A 23,665-nucleotide genomic window follows, 5' to 3' on the forward strand; every position below is an offset into this window, starting at 1 on the left:
TCGCTAATAACAATCCATTGTATATATTTACCACATTTTCTTTATCCATTAATTCTTTGATGGACATTTAAGTTGTTTCCATTTCCTGGTTGTTGTAAATAATGCTTCAATGAGCATGGAGGTGCATATATCTTTTCAAATTAGTGTTTTTGTTTTCTTCAGGTAAACACTCAGAAAATTGCTAGATTATATGGCAGTTCTATTTTTAATTTTTTGAGGAACTTCCATACGGTTTTCCATGTGACTGCATCAGTTTATACGGGGGTTAAGATTTCAACATATGAATTTTGGGGAGACACCAACATTTAGTCTGTAAAGAGTCACCTTTAAAACAGGCATTCTGATATTGGAAGCCTTGAATTTCAGGGGAGGGAAATATGGGAGGGATCCTTTGGGACTATCCTAAGTTACAAAATAATATTTTCACAAGCAATGTAACTTTGTGATGTTACAAAAGAAGAAAAAGATAAATTCATTACCATACAAAACATGATAACCCATGCAAAAGCTATGTCAATTGTGAAATATAAGTCATGGTTCAATTTGGTAAGTAACCATGTAAGAATCCAGAAATTTAGCAGATGCTAGCAAATTAACAAAAAAAAGAAAGATAAAGTATCGGTGCCACATTACTGTAAGATACACTGATAAAGGCTCAAATTATATCTATTTAGTAAATTCTTTTTGATGCTACCAGCCAAGGAACACGAGAAAAAAAAAATGCCCATGTTCCTGAGATAAAAGATGAAGTTTATCTGACTTTGTGTTAAGAACAGAAATGATCGCCATCAGACTAACTCATTCTGATATTGGTTCTCTGTCCTGTTTTCAAATAAACACACTGCTAATTGTTGAGAATTAATGCTGAGGGAAATGCTGGTTTCATTAGGAATTTCAGAAAGTAAGGGCTTTGTGATATGTGATTGGCCAAAAGACTGATTCTTTTGTAACAAGGTCAGTAGATCTTAAGCCATCTGTATCTTAAGGCTGATCATGCCTCACTCCTATTCTTACTTCCTGCTTGAAGGTTACATACTATTTGTCATTGTCACTCGATTCCAATAACGCTTTCTGTCATGTTGTTTCCTTTGTTTAGAATATTCTTCCTAACCTGCCTTTGCTGGGCTAAATCTTACTCATTTAAGTTGCTGTGAATGGTTGGCGTAATAATGGCCTTACAAAAGTACGCAAACCCTAACCCTGGAACCTGTAATATATTAGGTTACGTGGCAAATGAGAAGTAACCTGTGGATGGAAATAAGACTGATAATCAGCTGGCCTTGATATGGAAAGATGATCCTGGATTATCCAGATGGGTTCAATGTAATCTCAGGAGACAATAAAAGTAGAAGAGGGAGTCAGAAGGGAGAGAAGCCCAGGGAAGGCAGCATGAGGCCAGTATGACAACCATAGTGACTCCCTTTGAATATGGAGGAAAACTGGCACAAACCAAGAAATGTGGTAACTTCTAGAAGCAGGAAAAGGTAAGGAATCAAATTTTTCCCCAGAAGGAGTGTGTCCCTGGAAATCTCTGGGCAAAATTACTTTGCCCAAGGAAGTTCCATTAGGTACTAGGACTTTCTCCTTGACTCCCTTGTGAATTGAATATTTCTTCTGTCTTTTGAAGGCAGAATATTTATTGTCTTTCAGTCCAAATTCTAATTTGTATAAATTTATCTGACTCAGAATATCACTTATAGGACTATTTAGAATAGCCCTAAAAATATATGGGGCACTAATCCAATAGAACTGGAATCAGATAGATTAGAATCTAATCTGAAAGAAGAGAAAGAGACACCTGAGATCTCTTTTCCCATGCATGCACAGAGGAAAGGACACATGAAGACACAAAGAGAAGGCAGCCATCTATAAGCCAGGAAGAGGTCTCACCAGGAATCAACCCTGATGGCACCTTTATGTTGGACTTTCAGCCTACAGAACTGTGAGAAATAAGTATATATGTATGTGTGTGTGTATCTTCTTAATATAAATATAGAATATTTATTTCATAAGCTTATATTGTTGGTGTAAGAAATTAAAACAATTTAACATTTCATACTATTTTTATATCAGTATTGTTCTCCTGATAGTTCCATGTTTAAGAATAGATAGTTAAGTAGTACAAAATAAGAAGAAAGAAAAAAACTTACTTCGTTCCTTACACCTAAACACAAAAAGGACTTAGCTGTCTGGAAACACTAATACTGTCAAGTCACAGAAGGATATTTAGGAAGTATCCAGTCATTTGAAAGAAAATTATCAAATGCCATAAATCGTGATTCTCTGAGGCCCTGTCATAGTTCAGGTTGCCAACAGACTGACATCTCTCCATGAAGAATTGGTTCCAAACTTTCTGAGCATAACCAAATTCCTAGGAAAAATGAGTAAATATCAAGAGAAGTGGCTGCTTTGTTGGCAAATTTACTGGGACGTCAACCAAATCAATTCAGCAAAGGAGGTTTAACATTACTTACAGCAAGTAATCCTTGCATCTGTTTCTTAGGAAGCTATATTCTGTTATTTTTGCTTATTGAAATTATTTTCAGCCTGTGGGTATCAATAAATTGTGTTGATTTCAAGTAGATCTTTTAATTTATGTATTACTAACCTCTGTGTTATAGTGACCACTAGCCAACGTCAATTTACCAAAACCTATTAATTTTTTAAATGTAAAAAAAGAGTATAGAAATAGTAGCTGTATGATTGATAGCCTTTTATTCTACTTGAAATTCTCATTAGCCATTTAAATTAAAAAATTCTTGAAATTTTCATTAGCCATTTAAATTTTAAAAAATGCATTATGACACAGAAATCTCTTTGTTAATGAGGCCAGATACTAAAAGGACACTAAGAACGTTATGTTCTAATATTCCAGATTAATTAATTTAATAAACGTGTTTGAGCATTTATGACGTATCATGTCTTCCGCTGGACTCCTAGAGCAACTTACAAGCAAATCAATCTGTATGATATAATGTCATAAAAACCACAAGAAGTGAACACAAATACAGTCCATTAAAACATATGAAAGAGAAAGAATTTACTAGGGAGGAGAGCACCTTAAAAAAGGAGAATTGAACTAAATCTTAAAGACAATGTGGAAAAGAGGCTAATCCATGTCTGAGTATGCCAGAGAGAACGCTTTATTTACTTGGCAGTGTTTGTGACAAAGCAAATACAAGATCCAAAGATCTAAAGATATTTTAGTAACAAAACCCCACTACTCCATATACAGTTTACACTTTACTACTGTAGTGCTTACAAACCACTGGAGTAGGATCTGAAGGACCTCAAATGTGTGATTTATTCCATGGGCCCCGGGTCAAAGTTTGACATCATCTGCGCCTGAGGGACAAGCTGTGAGCACAGGTGGGATTTCAGGCCATCATGTGCACTGCCAGTACCATGTGCTGGGAGGGGACCCTGGCCAAGGAACTCTCCCACTTGGAGCAGTGTATCTGCTCAACGTGGGGCTCTAAAGGGTTGCACAAAGGCCCTGGGCTCCCCTCCCTTGGGGCACTGACCTCTCACCACCCCAGTGTTCCCTCTGTGGCTTGCCTCCCCTATGCAGCCACTGATGCCACCACAACTGCCTTTTGCCTGTCTTATCCAAATGCCCTTCCTCAAACCCTGAGCGGCATCTCCCCAGACTTATCTCTCAGTAGCTGAACACCCCTGGGGTAGGAGTTTCGTCATCTTTCTGCCCCCTACCACTCCCATTTACAACTGGAACCAGACACCTGGACCCTAGACTCCCTCCCACAAAGCCTCTGCATGCCCTGAGGTGATGGCACTGGTAGGATGAGAAGCAGTTGCCTGCTTGCCTGCTGAGCCAGCGCTCTACTAGTTATGACACCCCTGGCATCCTGTCTTACTGGCTTCACTTTGACAGCGCTACTCGTGCCTCCTGCTCCCCTCTGCCCAACCTGGAACTTATGTATCCACTCCGATCCCGGTCCCCTCTAATAAATTCCTGTCCATAAGACACCAACTGAAAAAAAGAAAACTATATATACATATATATTAGTATATATAATTTGACATATCTATATAAATTTTACATTTTTAAGCAAGAAGTCTTTCTACTAAAATACACATGGCTTATCATAAGATTAATTTGTTAAGACTTCTCCTACTAGTTAGGATGTAGAAACTAAGTTTGTAAGAGACCATCCCTCCCCCCATAAACATGTGGACAAGCCAGATAAGCCACAGAATCTTCAGGGTTTTTTTTTTGTCTTTGTGTGTGTGTGTGTGTGTGTGTGTGTGTGTGTGATGGTGGTGGTGTGGTGTTTGTTGTCTGTTGTCCTTTGCTCTATTTTCTTACCATACTAAGAAAATAAATTAATGTGTAACAGGCAGCCTTTGAGGTAGTCACTGATGATCCCTTTGTTGTTGATTCTGAGGGCATGTGAATCCTGTCTGAGTGCAAAACAGTGGCCCTTTGAGAGCTGTGCATGGGTGAAGGAAGCTAATAAAGGTCCCCTTAGCCACTCCAGACCTTCACCATGTACACTAAAGCCATATTCCAAGGCTGCAGACAGTGTGAAAGGATAGACAGCGATCTTCCAATTCCCAGGAAGCTAGAGAAAGGGCAGAAGAAAACTCAAGCCAATGATCAAACAAAAACCATCCCCGGAGGAAAAAGGCTGGCAGCCAAGCTGTAAAGCAAAGAGAGATCACTCACATTTGGGAAACCTGGAGGTAGTTTTATAAAATACAAAGGGATTTCGATAATCTCTCTAATGCTCAGAGTGCAAGCCTTGCTGAAGGAAAGTCTAGACTGTGTCCTGAAAATATGTGATGATAACAGTAAACTAACTAAATTTGTAACCAAGCCCATGTACAACTCAACTACAGAATATAAGGACTCAGTCCCTACTCACAACAAACCCTAATGGCCTTCTAGAAGGCACGGCATGTGCTTCCCTCCAGGTAAGTATTGTTTAGTTTAATCTCTTTTTTAAACACAACAATTGTCATATAACCAAAAATTATGAGAAATTTGAAAGACCAAATATATAGGATCCATAACCAAGAGTAAAAAAAGAAAAGCAAGCCTCTAGGTATCCAAAATATTGAAATTAGACAAAGAGATTATTTTTTGTAATAAATATGTTTAAAACTCTAACAAAAAGAGTGAACCACATATATAGAGTTAGTGATTTTCCAGCAGAAAATGGTAAGAAAAAAAAGGAAGCAATGAAAATGCTAAATAAAAAATATATATAATATTAGCCTTAAAGCTGACTTGATACAGTAGAATAAAGAAAAAAAATGAGTGAAGATGAAACAGGCCAGAAGGAGTTCTCCAAGTTGAAACACAAAGGAAAAAAAATATGTAAAACATTGAAGCAACACATTTGAGATGTGTGGTATAAAATCAAATGACTGAACATGCATGAAATTGGATTTCAAGAAGGAGGGGAGAAGAAGAATAGTGCAGAGGAATTATATGGAGAGGTAATGACAAAAAATTTCCTAAAATTAATAAAAGGTTTCAAGCCAAAAACCTAAGAAATTCATTGAAACTCAAAGGAAAATACAAAGAAAACACCAAGGCACATAGTAATCGAACTGCTAAAAAACCAAAGATAGAAAGAAAATCTTAAAAGCATCCAGAGGAAAATGCACAGTTTATACACAGAAAGACACCAGTAGGAATCTTGACTGACTTAGCTGAAGGAGTTAAGAAGATAATGGAATGATACTCTTAAAGTCTCCTGTGAAAAGATTAGATTGTTAAAATATTGCGTTTTTTGTAATAAGACTGTTAAATCGCTGCCTCATTTTCTAACAATTTTTCTTAATTAAAATAAGAGATATTTTGTAGTGCATTGTAATCTTAAGTTTGGGCCTAGTAGAAAGAAGAAATCCATGGAAAATGAGAAAAATGAATATGAAAATCATGGTTATCTCTATGCTGTCTTTGAATCTATGAACTTAGAGTAAGTACTTAGAGTATCCTGAAGAATCGGGAGGGGTCAGGAAAAAATGAAAAAAAAAAAAAAAAGTAGAAAAGTAAAGGTCAAAAATTAACAGTTTGGGAGCCTCCCTTCCAACCAGATGATGGCATCAGTAATTGGTTATAAAGACTCAAGTACCTCTGTAACTGTGTGCACTTCTGTTTTACAGATCTATATTAGGGAGTTATTTCAAGTGCTCTTTACCTACTGGATTGCATCATTTACTAAACAACAACAACAACAAAGAGAATATTTTCCCAGTGTCTGTGGAAATCTTTCTGGTAATCAACAACATAGCCCTAATCAAAGCACTCAATAATTGAATCTTAAAAGACTACTGCTCCATGTGGATGTTTTTGTTTTCTATTTTGTTTAGTATTCTAGTGTCATTTAATGTAAATATTTTCTAATCCTTTATTCCTTATCTTTTTTTAATGTTTATTTACTTTTGAGAAAGAGAGAGAGCACTAGTGGGGAAGAGGCAGAGAGAGAAAGAGAGAGAGAATCTCAAGCAAGCTCCAAGCTGGAGCCCTATGTAGGGCTCAAACCCACACACCGTGAGATCATGACCTGAGCTGAAACCTAGAGTCAGATGCTTAACCAACTGAGCCACCAGGTGCCCCTATTCCTTATCTTTACTGGGAAAAATAGTAACTAGCAGAGTTTGCCTCCATCCCTCACCTTATCCATGGATTATCTAGAGCAGTTGTCCTGACCCTTTTCCACTATTGTATGTTAGACATCAATGAGGGAGACAACTTCATTTCTTTTTTTTACATTTATTTATTTATTTATTTATTTATTTATTTATTTATTTATTTGTTTTCTTAATGTTTATTTCTGAGAAAGACAGAGAGACAGAGCATGAGTGGGGAGGGGCAGAGAGACAAGGGAGACAGAGAATCCAAAGCAGGTTCCAGGCTCTAAGCTGTCTAAGCTCAAACTCACTGTCCCAAAGATCATGACCTAAGCCGAAGTCAGAGGCTTAACCAACTGCGCCACCCAGGCGTCCCGACAACTTTTTTTTAGAGGATGAAATTATCTTCAGACTTTGAAGCAATTTAATGGAAACTTTTCAGTGGAAGAGATGAGTTTTGTCACATGGAAGGGATGAAATCTTTTGGGGAGAAGAATGTGAAATATTCTTGTAGGTTACAGACTATGGTCGTCAGTCTCCAAAGCTGGCTGCCATATATTTCTTCCCTCCCTATATGTTCATGCCACTCTAAGCAAGAGATAGAATTTATTTCACTGTTACTAATTTTTTCCATTTTCCTTAGGCTCTATTGTCTCCATATGACACTTTTTTCTTTAGTTTTTTAAAATTTTAGTCATTATGGATGATTTACACTAATATTGATTATCTAAAATATTGTATTAAAATATTACCTGTTTTTGTTACTGAGGTGTTTGGAGCTTCTTTAAATTTTGTACCTGTGGTGAGTACATCATTTATCTTGTCCTGGTCCTGCATCTGTGAGAAGTATGGAGTGGTCAAAACACATCAATCCTATTAGAATATAAGCTGTATAAAGACAGTTTCAAATATGTTTTTATATTACCTTATTTATCTATTCCAAAAATCAGGGCTAATACTTGGAACATATTGAATAAATTTTTGTTGAATAGAAGAGTCTTAAGAACATTAACTATTTTTCTAATTGGAATGAACAATTGTTGAAATTTTAAAAATATTTTTTAACATTCATTTATTTTTGAAAGACACAGAGAGACAGAGCATGAGTGGGGAAGGAGCAGAGAGAGGAGACACAGAATCTGAAACAGGCTCCAGGCTCTAAGCTGTCAGCACAGAGCACAATGTGGGACTCGAATCCACAAACTGTGAGATTGTGACGAGCCAAAGTCAGATTCTTGACTGAGCCACCCAGGTGCCTCAATTGTTGAAATTTTTTAAGTAAGGTGTTTATATGATACAGCTACAAATGAAATTTCTTGTGGAAATGAGGACATTGTTTTACAAAACCTTAAGATTTTTTTTTCTGGAAAATGGGTGAGAGGGGAGCGACCCTCTTCTTCCTTTTGAACCACTGGAGCTCTTGCAGCTAGCTTCTCTGTGGCAGTCCTTTTCTTCTTCTCCTCCTCCTCCTCCTCCTCCTCCTCCTCCTCGTCCTCCTTTCCAAATGTTTATTTATTTATTTTTGAAAGAGAGAGTGAACCTGGGGGTGGGACAGTGAGAGAGGGAGACAGAATCCCAAGCAGGCTCTGCACTGTCACCACAAAGCCCTACGTGGGGCTCAACCTCAGGAACTGTGAGTTCCTGACCTGAGCCAAGATCAAGAGTCTGTTTAATCAACTGAGCCACCCCAGCCCTCCTCTGTGGCAATCTCTTTTCTTCCTCTTTTCCCAGTACTAAGGCTTCCCTGCAGGTTACCTTAAATGACCCTTTACCTTAAGTTATCCTGATTCTTCCATCTTATAAATCCCTGGAAGGTGCTACTTGCTGACATTTGAAAAATAAACGCACTGCTAGGCTATTAACACACATTTCCTGGTGTCATTGTTACAAGACTGCATTTTAAAGAGACTTTGTAAAAAGCAATGCATGTGTCTAATTATTAGTAACAAATGCTGTGTATTTAGCAAATTGAAAATGCAATAATTTCTTACACTTCTAAATGCTAATGAATTAATGGAAAAATCCAAAGCTGAATTCCTTATTGCTCTTTCTATACATTTTTATAGAATTCTATTATAGGGTACCAATCAATTGAGAAAGCAATTCAAGTCAGAAATGCTAGCTTATTCATAGGAACATTATTAAATCAATTAACTTGCTAATGGCATCTGCCAGTTCATTTTAGGAAAGGCTCAGTAGCAATAAAATTAAAGTACAGTCATAAATTTTTCTTTGTTCCAGGTATTGAAGGAAGAAAAATAACTAAAAATGTTTTCAACTTTGTCTTTAACATTAATCAGATTGTGATAAGAAGCTCAGAAACAAGTTATGCTATCAAATGGGAAATCTATTCTGAAGCATTTCCCATTAAGTGAAAATTATTTTTATGTAACCTTTTTTAATTGCTGAAAGTGCAATTACCTTCACACATTTACTCTCTATTTAGGGACAAAATGAAATAAATCCACACTGCTACATTTTGTATCATGTTTCTTCTGACTGATTTTCCTGTATCAGTTTATCTCCAGTATTGTAAACAGTTCTGGTTACTGTCTCTTAGGAAGATGTAACATAAAAGACAATGTTTGAGAGCAGTGAGATAAGAATGAATAACCAAACATTAAGACATACTTACTTAAGGTGAAATGAATCTGCCCTATACTAGGTAGAAAATATGAAAGATTAAGAAATAGCTAATGTAGTCTTCCCTTAGGAAAAACTGTTTTGTTGTTTTTTTTTTCTGATGGATCAGAGCATATGTTAAAATCATTAGAAAAATTATGCATTTCCTTATAGTTGCATGGGAAAATACAGGTTTACCTGAGTATTTAAAAACCTAAAATATGGCTCATCATGGGCCATTAGATACAAAGTAATCTTCAATGTTTACAAATTAACAAGAGGTGAGAAAGAATAAAACTAATTGGTTAATGATAAGAAAAATCAAAATTGCATGAAAAGACATTGTTTGAATTATATTCAGAATGTCTTCTTTTAAGTATAGAAAGAATCAAGCATGCAACTTTTGTTTTTAGAAAGAGAATTAGCTATGCTTTTTAAAAAAATGTCTTTCTATCCATCTAAATGAAAGTGCTGTCAGCAACACTGAATTAAAATTCAGAATAAACACGAACATATCTCAACTCAAAAAAAAAAACCTTTCTATATACCATTTTTTACCTCCTGGTAGTAGCAATAAGCTTGAATAAAATGTAAAATTTGTGCTTCATACTGAAAGGAAAGGCAATCTTTTTTTCAGTCCTTTTGTTGATTATGTAGATGGCACAACAAGTTAATATATCAAAGATGAAAATTTCACATTTCAAATTGCTATAAAATCTCATCTTAAATGGACTTCTATTTCAAAAGACGTTTTTAATGTTTACAAGATCATAAGAAAAAACACTGGGTCAATTTCATCTGTTATTTGTCTAATGATTTATTTCCTTTTCCTAGAGTTTTGTTGTTTTATGCGTAGGCTGCTACATTTTAGCAATACGTATTCTGTGCTAATTAGACTTTTAGAAAATGCCCCTGATTCAAATGCTATTCCGGATGATGTTACCATTTATTAAATCGGTGCCACTAAAATATTTGAAACAGTGCTAAATTATAAAATATCCTGGTCCTCTAACTTTAATATTCTGGATGATCATGCTTGGGAGGTTTTGAATGTCATTGTTTGAGATATTCCAAATTATTTGAAATGCTTCAGATGAGAGGTATAATAGCTTCACAGCATTCATGCTCCCATGGCAATCTGTGAGAAAACCAAGCCTTACTCTTTCTGTTAAAGCTAATTTAATCCTTTGAATTAAATAGCTATGTCCAACCTTATAGCCACCGAAGTGTCAGGAAACATGAACTTTGGAACGCTGCATCAGGACATGATTTTAAGAGGAAAAGTTGACAAAATACCATTTGTGTAATTTATTTGATCTCCCATAACCATTTCTGCAACAAGGGCATGCAAAAATATCAAGAATAGAAATTTCAGGGTTTATTGTCTGCCGCAAGCCCAGTGAACACTTGAAGCCAAAATGATGAAATACTGCCCTAAAAAAATCCAACCACAATTTTCTCTAGTCCCAGAAGTTGCAAGAAGGCATTTCTTTGTTAAAACTCAAATGCTCAATTAAATATATGTTACTCAGAATGTAGTGGTCTTTATTAAAATTCTGAAAATTGGTAATATCCTATAACCTGATGCATACTATTTCTACCATCAGATAAGCTTAAACCCCTTCTAAGACAAATCTCAGGATATTTTTAGTCTTTTCTTTTTGCTTTTCTTTTTTTCTAACAAAGGCAGCATTCATTAAGAATCAAGAAAACCTCAAGCTTTGTGCTGGATTTTGGGTTGGGTGAAAAGGTGTAAAAAAATAGTGCCCATGATTCTGAGAACACAGTAACTGGATAGAGAGAGAGAGATGTGCAAACAATACTGGTCCAACCGTATATAAAATCAAATACTGAAATGCTATGTGGTACAAAGTAGAGATGAGGGCTTCATGCTTTGTGAATGCCAAGGAAAGAGTGGTTAATTCTGTTAGGTGGAGTTATGGAAGCCCTGAAGTCAGAAGAAGAGTTGAGCTGTAACTTGGGAGATGAACAGGATTTTATGAATCAGGAAAGAGACAACCATCATAGTCAGCTGGAACTATATACACAGGCATAAAAGAATGAGCTTTGCTGGTTTGTAAAAGATCATCTGTGATGAGAAAGTAGAGGCTGTGTTTGAAGGACACTGTTGAGGGGTAAAACTGAAAAAGTAGGCAGGGCAAATCGAGAAAGAACACACCTATTAAGTTTTTTGCTATGTATTTGATTAATGGTGACTGAATGGAGGTTTTAAGCAGAAAAATCGTATGATAGAATCTGTGTTTCTCAAAAGTTCTCAAAATACCATAGAGAGAAAACTGACATGAGAAGAGATTGCTTGGAAGGAAGGCAGATAAAAAGTGGCCCCAAACAATATATAAGATTCTGAACATTTTTTTAAAGTTTTGCTATTTATTATTTACTTAGAGAGATAGAGCAAGAGAGACAGAGACAGAGAGAGACAGAGAGAAGGAGAGACAGCATCCCAAGCAGGCTCCACATATTCAGCAGAGAGCTGGATTCAGGGCTCGATCACACGGACCCACGAGATCATGACCTGAGCCAAAATCAAGAGTTGGAGGCTTAACTGACTGAGTCACCCATATGCCCCAAGATCCTGAATACTAGTGCAATAAAGATAAAGAGAATAACAGGGATAGTGAGATTAGTTTGGGACAATTTAAGCTAGAAATGTCTTAGAGAAATATAAAAGTTGTCCAGTAGACCAGAAGTCAGCAAACATTTTCCATAAAGGACAAAGAGTAAATATTTTTGGTTTTGTGGGATGGATATCTTTGCCATTCTATCATGAAAGCAGTCATTAATGATAAGTTTGTGAATAGGTATGATTGTGTTCCAATGAAATGCATTTACAAAACAGGCCCTTTAGCCATTGTTCACCAAACCCTTCTGTAAACTGTTGAAAGTATCTAACTGTTGCAGAAATGCCATTGTCATAGGGTGAGCTCCCTGGAAACAGATGCTTAGAGGGGGGTGCCTGTAGAGGGTTTATTGATGAACACACTGTAGAATGACAAATGTAAGGAAGTAAGGAATCTAAGCTTAAGCACAAGTAGAACTTGAACTTGTGGTATGCTGATAAACAGGAAAAATAATCATTGATTTGTAGCATTTGCTGATTTGGATGGTGTATCTAAACCTTTCAAGCTACCATTATGAAATTCACTGAATGCAGAATTAGGGATGAGGCACACAGTCGGCTCTTAGGAGCCATGTGGAGTTCGTTCCAGTCCACCTTTGAACTGAGCTATCATGTAGTTGCAACAGAGGCCGTGGCAGATCCTACAGAGCATTCTGGAGCTCAGACTCTCTCCAGTTACACAACACTCAAGCGAGAGGGTTAATCTTTATACCTCGATAGTCATTGGTTGTGAGCAGCCCAAGGAAAAGCAAAAGGGGTTCCCTTGAGGTAAGGACACTTCCTGGAGAGGAGTTATCTGTGGAGCTCAAGGATGGAGTGCTTCAACCATGAAAATCATCTATAATGAACACCATAGGACCCATCGATTATCAGGTAGCAGGAGTATGTTTGTGCAAAATTATATTATATCCAACTTTTTCATAATATTTAGCTTCCAAAAATAGTAGCAAATACAGTAGCAACTATATCTATCATAAAGCTACATTTCATAAAATATTTTCTAACAATTGCCATTGATTATTTCATCAGCCAAATGACTTACTTTGTTAGATAAAATAGTTAGGGCATGAATAAATTAAGCCATTTCAATACTATTTGCAATGATAATTCCAAAATTAAAAATCATAATCATCATAGCTTCCATCCTTTGCTTAATTCAGTATTTTTCTTCTCATTAAGGATAAACCTTAAACATAATAATGAGCACAAGCTCTGCAGACAGACAGACTTGCATTTGAAATATGTCCACATCTTATTTTATAGCTTCGATAAAGTATCTTAACCTCTGAGACCTGTTTTCCAAATCTATACACTGAAAATAACATTTATTTTGTTAATGTTTGATTTGATATTATATGTAATTCATTATTTTAAACCTGTCCATCATCATTTCCCATGTGTTCAGTTCATGAATTGTATCTCTTCCTCCACCTATTGATTTATTTTTGTCCCTTCTTTCAGAGCCAACCTTCTAGAAGCTGGTGTCTCACTAATGCTTCTCAAACATTAATATTCTGGGCAATCACCTGGATATATTGTTAAAACACAGATTCTGATGCAGCAGCTATGAGGAGGTGTCTGACATTCTACATTTCTAACAAGTTCCTAGGATATGCTTATGCCATTGGTTCTCGGACCACTGTTTGAGCAGTAAGAATTATTCCTGGGGAGATAAATACCACCTCATCCCCAGCACTCCACAGCATCTAATGAAACCATGAACAATTGGATTCATTGCAATTTAGGAGATTTTATCTTATCCCTATGAAACCATATAGTCATATATTTTCTTATTTCTTTTCTTTATCCCTTAACATGTTTAATCTCTTCCTTTAGCACTAAATGTAGACTCAACACTTCTGAGAATTATTCCACTCATAGGAAAATGGAGAATGTTGTAAAATTAAAGGAGGAAACAAAAATTCTTATCTTTTTAAATCAGAAAACAATATATAATTCTTTGTCCACTAAAGCATGATTTCTTTAATTTTTCAAGAAAAAAAACTGTGAATAATTATAGTTAGAAAGTACAATGTCAAGTAAATTTAAGACATGGAGATGTTCTTTTGATTTTAGAGGTAGAGAGAGAGCACATGTGTGAGTGGGGCAGAGGAGCAGTGGGAGAGAGAGAGAGAGAGAGAGAGGGAGAGAGAGAGAGAGGGAGAAAGAGAGAGAGAGAATCTTAAGCAGGCTTCATGCTCAGTGCAGAGCCCAACACAGGGCTTGATTCCATGACCCTGGGATCATGACATGAGCCAAAATCAAGAGTCAGACGTTCAACTTACTGAGCCAAGAAACGGAAAGGTTCTATTATCTGAGCAGTTAGGTGCCCATGATGATCTGAGAAAAAAAAGGGGGGAGGGGGTGGAGTATCGTTACACCATACCTATCAGGATAGTTACTCTTTTCCTCCTCACATACCACTCACATACCCCCCCACACACACACACACTCTTCAGCCTGAGTTCCACCAATTTTTATACTACCATGAGGACATTTAAAAAATGTAAAAATATGAGTAACATGAGACCCAAACTAAATAAAATGAGTAGATCAGTTATTTAAGTATTCAACAAGAAGGGTTTGAGGTAAATTTGAAAGTGAAATTTTCAAGTGGGCTATGAATTGGTAGGAGTAAACTAAAAATTAGATTGAATTTATGATCTAATTAGACAAGAAGGCAGGATCTTGCTGGAAGTGAAGTGATCATATACAACAGGAATAGAAACAGCCCAGATACAAATAGAGTAGCAGATCACAGTCACATTCTATATTTCAGGAAACTGAGGCATGAATAAATTAAGTAATTTACCTAACATTACACAGCAAGTAAGTGACATTGCTACATTCCCATTCAATTAATCTTATTCTAGAACCTGCACTTTTAACTCTTGGTTGTATCCCAGGCACCCTCCTTAGAATTGGGACTGTACAAAATATGACAAAACATTTAAAAGTCCCTGTTCTCATGAAATTTACAAATCTTATACTTGGATGTGATCTTCTTTTTGCTGAGACCTGTGCAGAACTAAATTAAATATATAACAGAAGATTGGTAGAAGAGTAAAGCTGGGCACATTTTAGTGGCATCTACTTGTCCCTAATTCAGACACACACTGATGGAATTAGAGTCAACGTGAATCCCTGAATTACAGGTTAAGTGTCCTGTATACACACACACACACACACACACACACACACACACACACACACACACATAAACACACCTTCAGACAAATGAACAAGGGACACACATACTTAATAAGTAGAGCCTGTTTCCCCAAATCATAAATATTCAAAAAAAAGAAGTTTAAGGTTTAATATTTTAAATGGCTACTCAGAAGTCATTAGTTGTAAGAATGACATTTACAAGACATTACTCTGAGCACTTCATTACCTTGGCCACATCCCGAAGCAATCTTTAATAATTTCTTTAATGGAATGAGCAGATCAGAACTGTAATGAACCCCTTCAACTTTTTTTAATGGACATTTTATTAGTTAAAATAGATATCTGCTTCTCTGTGTTTAAACCTCCTCTGAAAACCCCACGTCAGTCATATTGGATATTAAAAAATAAAAATAAAAACTAGCTCTCTTCATTTTGATTAACCACTTCTAAATTTATTTTTGAGCTAGTGAAATCTAAGTATATTTTTGAGGACCCAACAGACGTAGAATGCAGAGCTAAAATAATTTCAAAATCCCCAAATTTTTCTTTCTTCCACCATAGGGCTTGGACATTTGTAATACTTACACATGTGTATATCAATTTCCATTGGGTCTACAGGACACCATATGGCATGATGACATTAGCACTGGTGGATTCCAAGTCAAAATGTATAGGAGCATCATTATGCCCTCATCCAAGAATAGAAGTCCTGAGGTGACACTTTTGTCTTAAATGTTTGCTAGAAATTAGTAAATTCACTGTTGTCAATCAACAGTTGGGGCAGATTTATAGAGTCAGTATATTAGACCCATAAGCAGTGTGGTAGAATTTTTACAGCCTGGAAACTATGACATAAAATGGAACAATAAGATTTACAGCTTTGAGACTGGCACAGTTTCTGGTGTAGGGTGGCAAAATAGTACTGATGATGTTTTCAGATTGAAATTATAAAATCTATAAGTAGGCAAGGCCCAAGTTTGGTTTTCATAGATCTTCTAGTCACACACACAAAAAACAAAATCTCTATTACACAGTCATCTTCAAAACCATTATATTCTTTTGTTCATAACCACATATATATGTATATGATACATGTACACATCTAAACCAAATCAAATCATACCATGTGCTAAAAAACTATTACAGATGCATTATCCTTTATATGGCTTTATGTAAGTTGGCAACATATATCCTATAAAGCTTCTTTTCTCTTAGATTATTAAAATGTGAGGGGTATACGCAGAGAGAAAATGATGGAAAACATGCTAGGTTAGATGACTAACCATGAGATGTGTAGGAAGAGAGGAAAGGATGGAAAACACATATACAGTTTTGTAGAGCTGACTTTCTTCAAACTGTTTACAAGCTCTACTTTTAAAATGCAAGGACATTTTCAAATACAACATAGAATTGTAGTGCAATAAATGCTCGATAAGAACAATTCTCAGCTAATGGTTCAGTCTTAGTGAATTGTGTTTTTACTATAAGCCACTTCAAATCCTTTTAGCAAAAGGTGAAATATAAATGTAGAGGTAAATAAACTAAACAGAAGCACCATAATACTGGTTTATATTCCTTATTTAAAGTAACAGCAGATTCACTCCTTGCAAGAAAACAAAGAAATCTCACTAACTTTAACGTATTATTGAGTCACAGATGCCCCTGCCTCTGAATACTCCTCCTTCCAATATAATGTTTTCTGCCTCGCCTTGGCTCCTCCAACTGTGCAAAAATGCCAAATAACCCATGAGAAGCTGTATAATAAAGGATTTGGGGCAGGGAGATCCATTAGCAAACCCTATTTCAACTTTACATAATAGCAGGAGAGCAAAAGTGCTATTACACAATTAAAGAGGGCTTGGGAATTGGTAGATTAAATAAAATCCACTTTAAATTGAGGAACAAACAAGAAAAAGAGACATTCCAAACTTAAATATTTTATTTTAACTTAAATAGGAAAGTATATATTTGTTTGCTAAACTTTTGATACACGGCCAAAGATATTTTTGAGTGTAGATTTGATTGGAGCTTAGAATCACCTATCTTAAGTAAAGCACACCCAAAATTTAACATCAGTTCACCATTTCTCAAATTGTATGAGAATAACACAGACAAATCAAAAATATAAGCAGAATGCTTTTGAAAAAACTATTTGTACCCCAACATTTTAGAGCTGACATTTAATTCTATAGCACATTTAAAAATCTTTTTTCTTTCTTTCTTGAGTCTTTCTGAAGTATTCAATTTAGTTTTCATGGCAACAGAAATTGTTTTTATTTCCACACTCATATTCCATTGGTTTATGTAATAGGTAATTGAATTTAGTAATTCATCTTGGTAACAATCAACCAGCAGAGTGGGGAACAGGCAAGATTGACTGGTTAAGCCCTGAACTCAAGGGCAGAGTCAAGAGGTGTGGAATACTAGACAGGAGCCTACGAGTCATGAGCACTCAACTGTGACTGCAATGGCAGTTCAGGATGCTTCTCAGAAGGAATTGTTGGTTAATCTGGTCAATCAATAAAGTGCAAATGGCTTAAGAGGGCTTCCAATATACATATGATTAAAATACAGTGGTCTCTTATGAAAGATAGGTTGGAGGTGTGGCCGGGACTCAGGCAAAGGCTAGAACTATTGACTGCAAGAAACCTGGGAGGAAACCTAGGAAGTTTCTGGTGGGGAAGAGTGGCCCGGCCACTCTTAGTGGTCCTGTTAATGGTCCTGTTAATGTTGTATTACTTACATGTATCTTACCACAAATGAAATTTCTGTAACTTCTAATTCACCAAAGAGAAAATGATTGCTGCCAGCAGTTTCTGGGTTTAATCTCTTGTTTTACTCAGGAAAATGTATTCTAATACTTAAATATTTTGGTGCTACTTTCAAAGTTCCATGGAAGGAATTTTATTTACTATGTACCCAACTATTTGGCTGTCTGCTCCTTCAAAGTATGTAGAAGTAGGGAAGATACACATAACTTGGGATGAAGTATTAAGTATCTACTTCAGATAAATTTTCTCCAAAACTAGGAAAAGGGGAAATCACAAGGAAGACTAAGTTTAAATAAATAGAAATCAAAGTAGTGTTCCAGTCAGCAGGAAACCCTGAGACCCAGAGACTTAAAGAAAAACAAGCAAACAGAAAAGAAAGCAAGACAAGATCTCATTGCAGTCTAGGCCATGTGGGGAATTCTGCCAGGTTACTTTGAAAAAAATGAATAGCCACTGAAGAGTTTTAAGCAGAGGTATGACTTTATTTCAGTTAATGTTTTTATTTTTATTTTTTTCTTAATGTTTATTTATTTCTGAGAGAAAGAGAGAGAGCATGTGTACATGTGTGAGCTGGGGAGGGGCAGAGATAGAGCAAGAGAGAGAATCAGAAGCAGGCTCCAGACTGTCAGCACAGAGCCTGACCCAGGGCTCAGGCTCACAAACTGTGAGATCGTGACCTGAGCTGAAGTCAAACGCTTAACCGACTCAGCCCCCCAGCCACCCCTAATATTTTTAAAAGACCATTCTGGTTGTAGGTTCCAAGTGGTTTCAGTGAAGAATCTTGTGACAAAAGAGATGACTAACGATGAGAGACAGAAATCTTACATTTAAAGTAAAACAGTAAAACTAGCAAACCTTATGGCAAAATGTCGTGGTTTATATTTGCAAAAATATCTTGTCTTTGTGGAATTGTAATAAGAGGGAAAGCAACCAAAATCAGGATTTGTTGTATTCATTGGATAGCCCTGAAGAGAGATGGCTTTTAATAGAGGCAAACAAAGCACTTATTGGTCACCAAGTATACAAGAGCCATTCAGAGAATCTCATCTTTGACTCTTGTTCTACCTTAATCAATTTACCCAAACAGGTAGAATGGTAGTTGCCAAAGGCTGGGGCAAGAGGTGAATGGGAGTTGTTTAATGGGTTGAGAGTTTCAGTTCAGCAAAATGAAAAGAATTCTGGAGATTGCACATCAGTGTAAATGTGCATAATGCTACTAAACTATATATCTAAAAATGGTTAAGATGGTTAATTTTATGTTATGTATTATTTTACCACAATTAATTTTTTTAAAGCCCTTGCTATTTTTCTGGACCCTCACAAATCCCTTACTATGATGAGAACAATGATATCCACCACAACTGTGGCTTACACATTACCATCTGCCACACACATCCCAGATCTCTCAAAGACAGTCTTCGAAACAGCTTTTATGTGAAATCCTTTTATATAATTAAGACCTAATCTCTAAAGCTGAGAGAAAAACAGATACCATAGCAATACACCATAAATAACCTCCCTTTCTCTTGGATGCCACAAAAACCTCCTTCCTGAATTTCTGCGACTGGACCAATCCTGAAAATGGATACCAGATAAGTCTGAAAGGAAGATGAGTGAGTGCTGATAGATTCACATGCCAGACTGTCTTCATCTCAGTTGAGCCAAATGTTATACCATAAATGGCCAATTCTCTTCCATTCCCTTTGCAAAGCATTCATTAATATAAAATTTCACATATACAAATGGGATGGGGGTGCCTGGGAGGCTCCATTGGTTAAGTGGCGGACTATGACTCAAGTCATGATCTCACAGTTCATGAGTTCGAGTCCCGTGTTGGGCCCTGTGCTAACAGTTCAGAGCCTGGAGCCTGAACCAGTCTCCTTCTCTCTCTGCCCCTCCCCATCTCACACTCTGTCTCTGTCTTTCTCAAAAATAAATAAATGTTTAAAAAAATAAAAAAAAAAAACAATTGGGATGAATCTAAGAAGCCACTGTTCTTATTTTATACTCAGATCTTGAATCAATACAATATATCAATGAAATTTAAAAACTCAATTAATTCATGAAAGCAATGTAGCACATTAAAGCCAACAATTTTTAATAAATTTACAATGGACTAGGCACTATTCTAAACAGTTTAAATGAATCTACTCACTTAATCTTCACACCAACCTTATGAGCTGGAACTATAATTGCATTGTGAAAATGAGGGGAAAGTTCCAGAGACATTAGGAAACTTGCCTAATATGATACATAAACGGTGGACTGCAATTTTCACTTCAGCAAATCAGTTCCAGAACAAGTAATCTTAATCATTACTTGATACTGCTAGATGAAGAAAGTAAGATCCATAGAGGTGAAATGATTTCTCAAGACCATACAACCATGTAATAGAAGAGCCAGACCTCTTATTCCCAGTCCAGTGACTTTCTTCCCTTTTTCATATCAAAGCAATCAAAGTAACCATTTTGTAATCTCTCAATAAAACAAAGTAGTCCTAATGACTATGATATGACCATATTCCCTACTTGTCATGGTATAGGAAGTGAGAATTTAAAGGAGAGACTTTAGCAATCAGACATTTGGCCCCTCTGTTATATTATTCTTTTCTTTATATTGGTTAATTTATGCCAAATTACAGCACTTATTTATTATTTTTACTCTAGTTAGTTCAAGAGTTTATAATTCAAAGCAAACACCATGTTTCTTTTTTTATTTAATATCACCATTTAGACAAAGATTTTAAGAGGTAGAGTGAAAGCACAGCTAATATATAATTGTAACTGTAATAACATTTTAAATTAAAATACATTCCTTTTAATTCTATACATTAATTCTTGTCCAGCATATTAAATAAAAAATGCCTTACTTAGGTGGTTCTTAGATTTAATTAGGTGTGACATGACTAACTTTAAACACTTTTCTTCTTTTTGTATGAGATGACATTTTTTGGTTGTTCTTTGACTTAGTAGCTAATACATTAAATTTTGAAGTATGACACAGAATAAGATTCGTTAGGGAAAAAAGACACAATATAAATATAAGTTACTCATTCATCACTGTCATTTAGCTGGTACAATCATGCTGATAGTTTGGCACTTTTCCTTCTCCTAGGTGTTAAGAAATGACTTGATCTTATCGAACACACAAGTGTCACCAAAGTGAGTATGAGTCATACTGGTCTTAGCAGGCACTATCCCTTTGATAATGTATAGAAAACTATTTTGTTTTGTTTACTGTATATAAACATGCAAAAAAAATCTTACCAAAGGCTTGACATTCATTTTCAAGTACATGACTGCCTTAAGTCACTTAGAGTCTACCAAAACAAAATCAGAACTCTGTTATTTGAAATCAGATCACAACTGTGTTCACATGTACCATTACAATTTGATCAATACCTAACAAAATATTCTGAAATGATTGCAACCATTAGAGTTGTCTAAGCAATTCTTTCTCTCAAATCAATCCATTTATTAATAGAGAAAAAGAAGAGAAAAAAATAGGAGACTACTTCAAGTCCCCCCCCCCCCTTATCATTCTCAAAAGGGAATAGTACAAAGGTGAGGCAATGTACACTGGTCATAAAATATTCGGACGAGAAAAAGAAATCATGGCATGAAGAAGAATCACTTTTGTTGAAACTAAAGTGAATAATACAAAACTCTGTTCTCTCAAGGCTGAGTCCAAGGCCCCAATTCTCTCACTATTGGAGAAAATGATGCAAGTTCAAGAGTCAAACTAGTTTCTACTATCAAAGCAGTAGATTATCCTGTGATTAGTACTTGAAACCACTAAGTTCTACTTCTGCTTCTATTGAGCAGTATTCTCAAATAACCTGGTTTCTGGTCACTCTCCCTATCTACCAGGGCATGTGAAGTTCTCTAATGGTCTACATAAATGGATACATATGAGTGAGGTAAATATTAAGCAATTTGAGAAATTGATTTATTTTCAGGTAACAAATCTGAAACTGCAGTTCCTACTAATTTGTTGTTGAGTATGGAGGTGACACAGTTAAACCTGATAAGTAGAAGGTATGCATTACAGGCTTTTCTCTAGAGATGGTGATGGGCTTTACACTCACCCTCCTCTTTGAATGTAAGACCAGATCCACATATGCAAGGTTGTTGGCACTGCCTAGAAATTTCATCATGACCATTAAATAAGTTAATGTTAAGTAGTGGGCACAAGAAAAAAAAATCTCATGTTTCTGGTACAAATAGATGGATGTTCCAATTAACTAATCTAGCCGGATTCAGTTCCTGACTCATAAGGCAGATCTATAACACTGATACTAAAGAATTTAAAATAAAGAGGACAGCATTTAGGCCAGTATAATGAATTTAACTATAATAATATGCTAGAATTATCTAAGTAGAAATAGCATTGATAATGTACAGAAGTGCTAAAGTGGGAATATGGCTGAGACTGGAGCAGGGCATACTCAGAACAGCTTCATTTGGTAGGTAAATGTATCTTATGGGTTACAACATGTGAAAAATTTAATTATGCACACACACTGAATTCTAAAAGAATTCTAAAAAACTTCCTAGCAAAAAAATAATCTGTATCTGTTATCCTGTTTTGTCCCAAAACAAAGAATTTTAAGAAACTCAATATAGTAAACAAAACAAAACAAAACAAAACAAAAACCTCACGCCTATTTTACTGAATTACCACTATTGAAATTTGGACAGTTGAAATATCCATTTTTTTTTAATGTAGAAGACAGGATACACAATTGTAGTCCATTGTGGGGTTTTGTTGTGTTTATCCTCTAGATCACACCTTAGTTGTTAGATCCATCTGGACCTTGATCTGATATTTAGTAAGTCAAAGGTAGACAGCAGGGAGGAATTTGAGGAAAGAGTCAGGACATGTTTGGGGACTATAAGCTAGAATGCTTAATTCAGTGAGTGGTTATGGAAAAGTAAGAAGCTCAGCGGCGCCTGGGTGGCGCAGTCAGTTAAGCGTCCGACTTCAGCCAGGTCACGATCTCGCGGTCCGTGAGTTCGAGCCCCGCGTCAGGCTCTGGGCTGATGGCTCAGAGCCTGGAGCCTGTTTCCGATTCTGTGTCTCCCTCTCTCTCTGCCCCTCCCCCGTTCATGCTCTGTCTCTCTCTGTCCCAAAAATAAATAAATGTTGAAAAAAAAAATTAAAAAAAAAAAAAAGTAAGAAGCTCAATATTCTAGATTAGGTCATAATTTTTTTTCAATTGTATTAATCAAGGCCACCAAAGAAATAATTGGAATATACAAATTATGATAATTCAAGGAGGGTTTTGTAAGGGATAACACAAAATTGTGGGCAGAGTACAGGGAAGTTGTGAGGAATGGTGCCATGGCTAGCAAGAGTAGTGCACCATTCTACCCAATGGACTGTGGAAGGAAAAGTTTACCACTCTTCAGAGGCTGAAAAGTCTTTGTGGAAAGATTGTCTCAAGGAATTGAAATCTTTAGTCAAGGAACTCACTTGGATCCTGGCTGCACCACAGGGAGGAAGCAAAAGTAATGATCCCCATCTCCTTGTCCTCTTCCAGTCTATTGCTGAGATTCCCAGTGAATTAGCCCACTAGAAGTTTGAGGGAGAGAACCCATTAATGTAACCCATGTAGATCAATTCATGAGGCATTGGTGTATATGGAGAAGGGTGAGGAGAAGTGGAAGTGGAGGGGGGAAACATTCAGCATGTATAGCAGAACACAAAGTCATCCTTTCAAACCTTATTGACATTTCTTTAGAACTATGCCAGGAGATGTGTTTTGCCTTTCTTTTCTATTTTTTTTAATGTTTACCTATTTTTGAGAGTGTGCAAGTGGGGGAAGGACAGAGAGAGGTGGATGGAGGATCCAAGG

Source organism: Prionailurus bengalensis, chromosome B1 (assembly GCF_016509475.1).
Source record: "Prionailurus bengalensis isolate Pbe53 chromosome B1, Fcat_Pben_1.1_paternal_pri, whole genome shotgun sequence".
Lineage (NCBI taxonomy): Eukaryota > Metazoa > Chordata > Mammalia > Carnivora > Felidae > Prionailurus > Prionailurus bengalensis.